Genomic DNA, 9,408 nt, shown 5'->3' on the forward strand with positions numbered 1-9,408 from the left:
GCTGATTCTCTTGGCTGCACCTTAAAAGCAGCAGTCTGCTCCCGTGACCCTCTGCCCCTTCCGTTGGTCTCCAGGCCCCAGTGACCTGGGGCTGAAACTTCGAGGAAATGCCAGTGATTTATTCCAGAGTGCCTCAGTTAGGGGGACTTCTCTGTAAAGAACCCTGGGTATTGAGCAAAAACCTTATTAATATTATTGTTAATGACCTATAATTGGAAGCTTCCTGCCTTTTTCTGGTTGCTCCTGTGGAAAGTACTGAAAAGATTGTTTCGTTTTGTTGTCTTTTTATAAAAGGGGAGGTGGAGAGACCCCTTCAGAGCAGGGATTGTGCCGGGAGAGTGCCTCTGACTTTGGGACATTTCATCCACAGAAATTTCCAAGCTGATGGTTTGGTTGGGGGTGGGGGGGCTTGGTTTTTATTTTTGTTTGTTTTTGGTTTGGAAAAACAAGCATTTTTACCGCGCACGTAAATTGGTCAGCAGGAAAGGGAGCCCAGGATTGGCGGCAGATGGACCCTACGCCCTTGCTGGGTTGCCTTTTTCTCTAGGACTGTGAGGGGGGAATGGTTTTTAGAGGTGAGGGTTGGTCTGCGTGGAGGAAAGAAATGTCTCTGGGGACAGAGGATCCCGGGAGTCCCATCGCATTTCCTGCAATCTGCTCTGAGATGTGGCCTTGCCAGGAGAGCCTGCCCTCCTCAGACCGCAGGGCCAGACACCCCGCCTCCATCTTTCCAAGCACCGGGGCGAAAAACCACAAAGGAAAGGAAGAAAATTTATATATATATAATATAAAATCACTTGGTGATTAAAAAAAATAACTGCTCCATAAATAAAACTCCTAAAGTCACTATGTTTAAAGGGTTTGGTTGTGTTTTTTGTTTGTTTGTTTGTTTGTTTGTTTGGAGAAATTCTGTAAATATATATTTTTTGTTGCTGATTTAGAGTCAAATCTCCAATGTTGTGCTAAAAATTTTAAATTAAATGTAAGCATTAAGGGGGCAAGTCCTGCTATCTCAGTTGACACATGGGGGTTGCTTTGGGCCAGGGAAGGAGGAAAGTTAGTTGGACTTCGGTTTTCTAAACGTTCTCCACTATTGGTTTTAGAAAGAGCAAGGACATCTTTCCTCTGACACATGAATGGGAGATATTTGTGTAATAAAATTTTTAAAAGACAAAAAAAGAAACAGCCTCCGATGGGAAATATTTTTATTGGGGATTTTGGGGGTTTGGGTGGGTTTTTTTTCTTCTTTCTCTCTTTTCTTTTCTTTTCTTTCTTTTTTTTTTTTTTTAATAAAAAGGATTTAAAAACTAAAGAACAAAACCTTTTCTGCATTGGTGTGTATGTGTGTGCCCGAGTGTCAGAAGGTCATGGAGGCTCTGGTGCTAGAGACTAAGGTCAAGGGTTGCCTGTTTCATTCTTCAAGGAGAAGCAGCAGAACCATCATGGGCCTGTACTACTTGCCTTTCCTTTTTTTTTTTAATGTCAAAAAACATTACTTGCTTTTAGAAACACCATGCTATTTTACTTCATCATGGTGAACATTGTAATAAATGTGCAAATATGATTACCTGATTCCCCGTAGTCCCCATGCCCCGCCCGTGGTGCTGTGCTGAGAAGGCCTGGGAATTTCTAATCTTGCCATCCCCATCCAAGGCCAACCAACCTCCACCCACTAAAGCTGCAGAGCAGGCCGGTTGATAGTGCCTGCTCAAGGTCACTGAGCAAGGTCTGGACCAGACAGGCTCCAGTCAGTGTTGGTCCCACCACATCTTGCTGCTTCTCATCACTTGGCTTGTTGAGTGTGCCAGGTGCTGCCAGCCAACTACCACCCCAGCCCTGATGGCAGCATATCCAGAGAGCCGCACTCACATCTGGGAGGTCTTGAGTAGGCTTCCACCACTACCTTCAAAGGAGTGGGAAATCCCTGCCCATCCTACTCCCCAAGCTCCAGCTCTGCATGTTCTAGAAAAGGACAGGGTCTTGGACAAGGAGTTCGTTGATTTCATGTTGGTTTCTTGAGGATGGATATGGATGTGGTGGTGGTCAGATGTTGCCAGGGAAGGAAGGAAGGGTGTCAGGTTTGCAGCTTAACTATCTCAGAAACCCATCTGCCTCTAGGTGACTTCATCTCTGCCACCCTACTCAATGCCACCATTGTCTGGAACTTTGACCACAGCAAGAGCCGTGAGTGCCTCCCAGCCTCCAGTCCAACCCCTGCGCTCCATGTTGGCAGCCAGAACATTTTTCTTAGATTTGACTCCTTTGCTTAAAACCTATTGCTATTTTTCTCAGGGCAAAGGCCTCAAGCTTCCTCACTCACCATTTGCCCCTCAGACTCCTCTCCACCCATACCTACCTTTTTTCAGTCCAACTCTCTCTGGGCCTTTGCTATTCCCTCTGCTGGTGCACCTGCCTCAATTTATGTTACCTTCCTCTGGGAAGCCACCTCCCGCCCTGCTCTGGACTAGTCCTGTGCTCCCGCAGTACCCTACTAGTTTTTAGGACACTGAGATCATCTCCCCAGCTAGCTGGGAAGCTCCACGAGGACAGGGATCAGTCTGTGTTGCTCCCAACATCATCTCCAGCAGCTGGTGCAGAGCCTGGCACCTAATAGGTGATGTGCCCAGCAGTAGCTCAGATCCCCAGAGGCCCATCTGTTCCCAGTGCAGTCTGTCTGTTGCCCCCTCTCAAAACTCACATAGCCTTCAGCTATGAATTACTCTTCCTAAGGCGCACTCAAAAATCTTACGTAATCTGGGGCGCCTGGGTGGCTCAGTAGGTTAAAGCCTCTGCCTTCAGCTTAGGTCATGATCCCAGGGTCCTGGGATCGAGCCACACATCCCTGCACAGCGGGGAGCCTGCTTCCCCCCTCTCTCTCTCTGCCAGCCTCTCTGCCTACTTGTGATCTCTGTCAAATAAAATGTTTTTTTAAAAAAATCTTAAGTAATTCTCCAGGGTCATATCTAAACTCAGCAAACTCCTCCTGTAAAATGGCACAAGGTAGGTGCTTCTATGAGCACTTGAATGACACATTTGTGGTCCCCAGGCTTGCTGTGGTTTTCTTTGGGTTTGTTTTTAAGTACTTGAGAGAGAGCACGAGTGGGGTAAGGGAGAGAGGAAGAAGCAGACTCCCTGCTGAGAAGAGAGCCGGATGTGGGACTCAATCCCAGGGCCCTGGGATCATGACCTGAGCTGAAGGCCGATGCTTAACCCGCTGAGCCACCCGCATGCCCCAGGCTTGCTCGGGTTAGGATATGCTACCCTCACTAAAACTATGAACATTTTCCTTCAAACCTCTTCCTCCATTTCCCCTCCACCCAAAATGAATTAATTTGGACATTCTGTGCCTTTCGTTGGCATCAACAATGTAGTAAAAACAGCTGGTACCTGAGGTGCTGGGTGGGCAGGGAGTCTGCTTGTCCCTCTGCCCCTCTCCCCAACTCATGCTCTCTCTCAAATAAGATCTTTTTTAAAAAGGGGGTGCCTGGGTGGCTCAGTGGGTTAAGCCTCTGCCTTCGGCTCAGGTCATGATCTCAGGGTCCTGGGATCGAGCAGGTGCCTTCATTCTAGAGATGACAAAACCAAGGTTCCGAGAGGAAGCAAGGCTCTAGAGTCCGTGGCCGAGCAGGGATGCATGCGAACACTAGGCCGGGGCCTACAGACTTGACCCCAGCTCTCCCAAGCCCTTTTTGAGGGTGGGGCTCGCCTGAGCTAGCTCAACCCCCCACTTTATCAGTTCCAGGAGTGGTGGGATAAGGACATTTACTGAGCAGAATGAAAGGTGGGTGTTATGGGAGGGGGAGGCAGTACCTAACTCATAGGAAAGTGACCCATGCCCTTACAGGGCCCTGCATGCAGAAGGATCCCACACTCAGCGGAACGCTCTGCTATCGCCATCTTCAAATGCTCTTCTCTTTTTTTAAACAAGGAGCCCGTGAGTTCATTTGCAGTCTACGTACATGCAGCTCTCACCCTCCCTCCCAGGCCAGCTCTGTGCTAAGTGTCACGTGGGAGGCCAGCAGCAGAGCAGGCCTGGCACCTCCTGGCTGGGGAGACCCATCCTACCTCCACCTTTCCAGGTGCCCCAGCCCAGAAGGAAAGCTCAGCATTGACACCCGAGTGGGCAGGAAACAGTGACAGCAGGCACCCGAGGTCGGGAGCACCTGGGTTTGCTCTCAGCCCGGCGCTGTCACCCAGCTTCTGCCTCTGCCACCTGCCCATTCCAGGGAGTTACAGGGGGCTGGATGGTCCAGCTGCCCTGCCCCCCAGGGTGTGTCATCGGAGTGCTAGGATGGCAAGACTGAAGGACAGAAGCAGAAAGAGACATAGGCACACAGAGGAAAACACCCCAAAAGATCCGGAGAAGGAAAGGGAGAGAAAGGGAGAGGGGAGAAAAGAGGCCACAGAGGACACACAGAGGGAGATACAAGTGAGGCCCACATACTCCACGTGTGACAGTGGCCGCTCAGCAAGACGCCTGTCCCCGCCCACCTCTGCACACACCGCATCTCCCTTAATTCTCAGAGCGATCCGTGAGGTCAGGCCGGAGGGCAAGGAAGAGAAACGCAAGTCTCTGAAAGGTTAAGTAACTTGGCTGGGCATCCAGCCCGGACAGTAGCAAGCGGCACTCGCATCGGACCCCCAGGTCTTCTCCGCACACGTCCTCCCTCTCCGCGACACAACAAGTACCACAGGCCACAGCATGAGGCCCGTGGGGGCTACGAGACCACGCCTCGGGCACTCACAGGGGGGCCTGGGGCGCCAGGAAACAAGCGCTCCCGGCGAGAACACCAACGATTCCAGAGGTGGGCGGAGCCGGGGGCGCCGGGGCGCGCGCGCGCTAGAGACCGCTGGGTGCGCGGCGCCACGGAGGCCGGGGCGGGGCCGGGGCGGGGAAGGGGCGGGGCCGGGTGGGGCAGACCGGGGGCGGGGCCAGGGCCCCAGTCGCTTGGGGCCACCGCAGGGCCCCAGGCCTAGTTAAGGCTATCTCTGAGGCGGAAAGGGAGACAAGGGGCCCCGGGACTGAGCGGGGACTGCGTGACCTTCCGGAGGGTTCCACGGAGAGGCGCTGCTCCGGAAAGCGGGTCGGGCGGAGCAAGCTGTCTGGAAGCCCGGCCCGGAATTGTGGGCGGGTGTCTGGGAGCCAAGGGGCCAGGACGAGCCTGGGACTGTGCGGATGGGAGCATAGGACCAGCGTCCTGGAGAGTCGAGCCTCCTGGATACTAGAGCCCTTTCCTCCCTCAGGGCCTTTGCACTTAACTTCCTGTTCCACATGCCCGAAAAACTCTTTTCCCTGCCCTAAAACAAAGCTGTTTCCCTCCCATCCTTCTGGCTCTGGCAAAAACCGCCCTTCCTTGGGGGTATCCCTGATTTACAGGAGAAGGCTCCTGGCTCCCTCGCTCGCTCTTTCTTTCTTTTTTTTCCCCCAAGATTTTATTTATTTATTTTAGAGAGAGTGTGTGTGCATAAGCAGCGGAAGGGGCAGAGGACGAGGAAGAGGGACAAGCAGATCACGAGGAGCACGGAGCCCATCCTGGGGCTGGATCCCACCACCCGAGCGGAAACCAGAAGTGTCCCCTCCGCCCCACCCTGCTCCCTGCTTAACTGACTGAGCCACCCAGGCGCCCCTCCTGGCTCTTATAATAACTTGTCACCTGCCTCATAAGGATGTTTTGAGCATTAAATGAGATCATCTGGGCTCTAGCAACAGTGCTCCACAGAGACTGAGAACACGATAAATGTCAGCGGTTATTATTATGTGTATTTTGCCTGTAAGTTCACTGTTTGTCTCTCCCTGTGTTGGATCCTCAAGGCCAAGCACCAGTGCTTAGCATGTAGTAGGAGTTCAACAAATATTCTCGGATGAGTGAGGGAGTGAACTTATGCCATCCCAGGAAGAGCCTGGCACCCGTCTAAGCCCTAGACATCAGAGAGGTAGCTGTCCATGTTAGACAGGAGTTTCTCCCTGTCAATCCAGACAACGCTGGTGAGGTCAGGGAAGCCTCTGAGCTTAGCCTCCTGGATCTTCAAAGCCTAGGAGGCCCCAGCAGGAGGCAACTGGCACTCCTGGGTCTGGGCATGTGTCAGTCCTCACCCCAACCTGATGCATGCTTATTATGCATACAGAGTGTCAAGTTCAAGAATTTCCCTGCCTTGGGGGCCCTGCGTGGTTCAGTGGGTTAAAGCCTCTGCCTTCGGCTCAGTTCATGATTCCAGGGTCCTGGGATCAAGCCCCACATCGGGCACTCTGCTCGGCGGGGAGCCTGCTTCCCTTCCCCTCTCTGCCTGCCTTTCTGCCCACTTGCGATCTCTGTCTGTCAAATAAATAAAATAAATAAAAATCTTTGAAAGACACTCCCCACCTCTCCCCTGCCCTCTCTGCCCACCCACCTCTTTACCGTGTAGCTCTTGCCAGCTTAATCGGAGGTGTACTTTGAGAGGTCTTCCTTACAGGACTGGGCCACCACTAAATCCGGTTTCTCTTTGTGAGCCTAACTTTGTGCCAGGCCCCATGCTGGGTGTGAGGAATGATGCAGTGACCACAGCAATCAGGGGCACCAAGGGAGAGCCCCCTGAGCAGGAACCTCTCAGCCAAAGAGACACGGAGTGAACAGGAGCCTTCCTGGACAGCAAGGAGGGGAGCAACATTCCAGGCAAGGGGAATTATAAGGTCAAAACCCTAGAAGTGGAAATGAACTTGGCTTATTGTAGTGAGGGAAGACCAGAATGACCAGAGACTAAGAGGCTGGGGGAAGGGAAGATGGAGTTGAGTTAGAGAGGCAGGCAGGGGCCAGACCCTGTCAGTCCTGGTCATGGGGTATCTTTCCTTAGTGCAGAGGCAGACACTGGAGGTGGGGTTTGCTTTAGGCCTGTAGAAACCGGCTAGAGGAGAGGCCAGGAGCCCAGTGAAAAGGCTGGTGCAGCAGGTATCAGTCCCAGTCTGGAGATGGTGGGACTTGGTGGGGCTCAGCAGGACGCAGTGGAAGGACACAGGGCATACTTGGGAGGCAGACACACCAGATGACAGCAGGAGTATGAGTGGGGGCAGCGGCAGGTGAGGGAGGACAGGATTCAAGGGTGACTCCTGGGTATTTGGAAGAAGGAGGAACCACGACTGGGATAGGGAGGTGGGCGAGAGGAGCAGGTTGGCCGGCCTGGGTGGTGGGAGCCAGAGCTGTGCGTGGGATGCGTGAGGTCAGCAACACCTACAGTCCTCTGAGAGATGCCGGGTAGTGGTGTGTCTGCGCGCCCGCCAGCTGGGCAAAGACGGGCTTCCACTCCTTCCCGCCCGGCATCCCAGCTGGGTCCACACTAAGGTTTTTAAGAATAGGAATGTCTGAAGCGACTCGCAAAGACGAGTTTACAATCGGCCTTTCGTCGACCACCAGGGGGCAGCACCATCCCCCAAAACAGCCTGCCCCAGGCCAGGGACTCCCCTCAACCTCTTCCCAGCCGGGGCCCCCCCAGCGCTGCTTCCGGGTCAACAGAATCGGGAGGGGGCTGGTGGGGGGATCCCAGGTGCTGCCCTGGAGGACTGGCTCCCCGTCTAAGGACCCGGGCTTCAGGCCTGCCGAGGCCCTGGGCAGGGCTGGGATGGGGTTTTCATGTGGTGAGGGGAGGGAAGAACGACCTCCTGGGCCAGGATGGCTGGTCTTTCAGAGCCCAAACGGACAAGCTGATGAAGAAGAATTTAATTTTTTTCAAATATTTATTTATTTATTTATGTATATGTTAAAGATTTTATTTATTTGACAGAGATCACAGTAGGCAGAGAGATAGGCAGAGAGAAGAGGAATCAGGTTCCCCACTGAGCAGAGAGCCCGATGTGGGACTCGATCCTAGGACGCTGGGATCATGACCCGAGCCGAAGGCAGAGGCTTTAAGCCACTGAGCCACCCAAGCGCCCCTTTATTTATATTTTTAAAGATTTATTTATTTGTTTGAGGGAAAGAGAGCATGTGCGCACACAAATTCATGCTGGGGGGAGGGGCAAAGGAGGAAGGAGAGGTAGCCTTAAGCAGACTCCCTGCTGAGCATGGAGCCTGGGGGGCTGCGGGGCTCGATGTCATTACCCCCAGATCACAGCCTGAGCTGAAACCAAGAGTTAGACACTTAACTGACTGGGCCACCCAGGCGCCCCTTATTATTTATTTTTTAAGTAATCTCTACACTCGGTGTGAGGCTTGAATTTACAACCCTGAGATCAAAAGTCGCAAGCTCTACCAGCTGAGCCAGCCAGGTCCCCTCAGGAAGAATTTTTAAAATAAGGGGCTGCTCCAGAAAACCGGGGCCAGCGTGTGGCTGGAGTCAGTCCCTAAGAGTTGGAGAGTTGGGGTGGGGCAGGAGGAGGGGAGGTTAGAGGCCTCCTGCTGCTGCGAGCCCCAGACTCTACTTGGGCTGAGGAGCTCATTCACTCCGTCATTCATTCATTCATCAAACACAGACTATTCCTTTCTATGTGGGGTCCTGTGGTGGGCACTGGGGCAAGGGGAGAACTGGGGGCATCAGTTACAGTTGGAGATTGTATGTACCTTTTTGTTTTCTTTTTAAATCACCATTCCCCAACATCAGGACGCATTTTCCAGTTGATACATTTAACGAAACTTCAACCACCCAGTCCCCACCATCCCAATTAAAAACTTGGAATGATACATTTTGTAACTGATGTTGTTTTCAAATCAAGGAAGCAGGGGCTAAGTGCAGAACGGAGCGCTTGTCCGAAGAGGAAAGTATAAAAGGGCAGAGGTGAGAAGGATGCGTGGGCTGGTGGGGGATCCCAGGTGCAGAGAATCGTGGCAGCACAAGCACGAGAGGTGAGCACGGTCCAGTCATCCCAGCTCCTTCACTTAACAAACTCTGCTTTGAGCAGAGGGGGTGGGAACCCAGAACCCCCCTGAGTGCCCCCCCCTTTTAGCAGCTCCCCAAATCCTTAGTAACTGCATCAGGTCTGGATTTGGGAAAGGTGTCTCTGGCCAGGGCTTGCATCAGGGCAGCAGCTATGGGGATCCTGAGAAGTGGACAGGTTTAAGAAGATTCTCAGGCCAGACGAGAAGGTGTGGTGAGAGATTAGGCCAGGAGACTAGGGCATTGTCGGTTGTCAAGGATGATGCCTGGAGTTCTGACCTGTGTATCTGGGGGGATGGTAGTGTTACCCACTGAGAAGGGACCTGATTATTTCTGATGTGCTCTGGTGCTGATCTCAGAAGGTTACCTGAGAAATGCACAGAGAGGGGGGCTCTGTTTGCAAAAGGGTCCTGGTTACTGGCCCACAAACTGACATGGGCCTCCAGCTCAGACTCAAGGACTGGGAAGGAATCTTGCTATCCTGGAGAGCAGAGGAGGGAAGGCTCTAGAGAGGGGCATGTTGAGATGAGATGGGGGTGCTGCTTTGAGACACATGGATCCCCC

Source organism: Mustela putorius, unplaced genomic scaffold (assembly GCF_011764305.1).
Source record: "Mustela putorius furo isolate JIRA1106 unplaced genomic scaffold, ASM1176430v1.1 tig00000127_pilon_pilon_pilon, whole genome shotgun sequence".
NCBI lineage: Eukaryota > Metazoa > Chordata > Mammalia > Carnivora > Mustelidae > Mustela > Mustela putorius.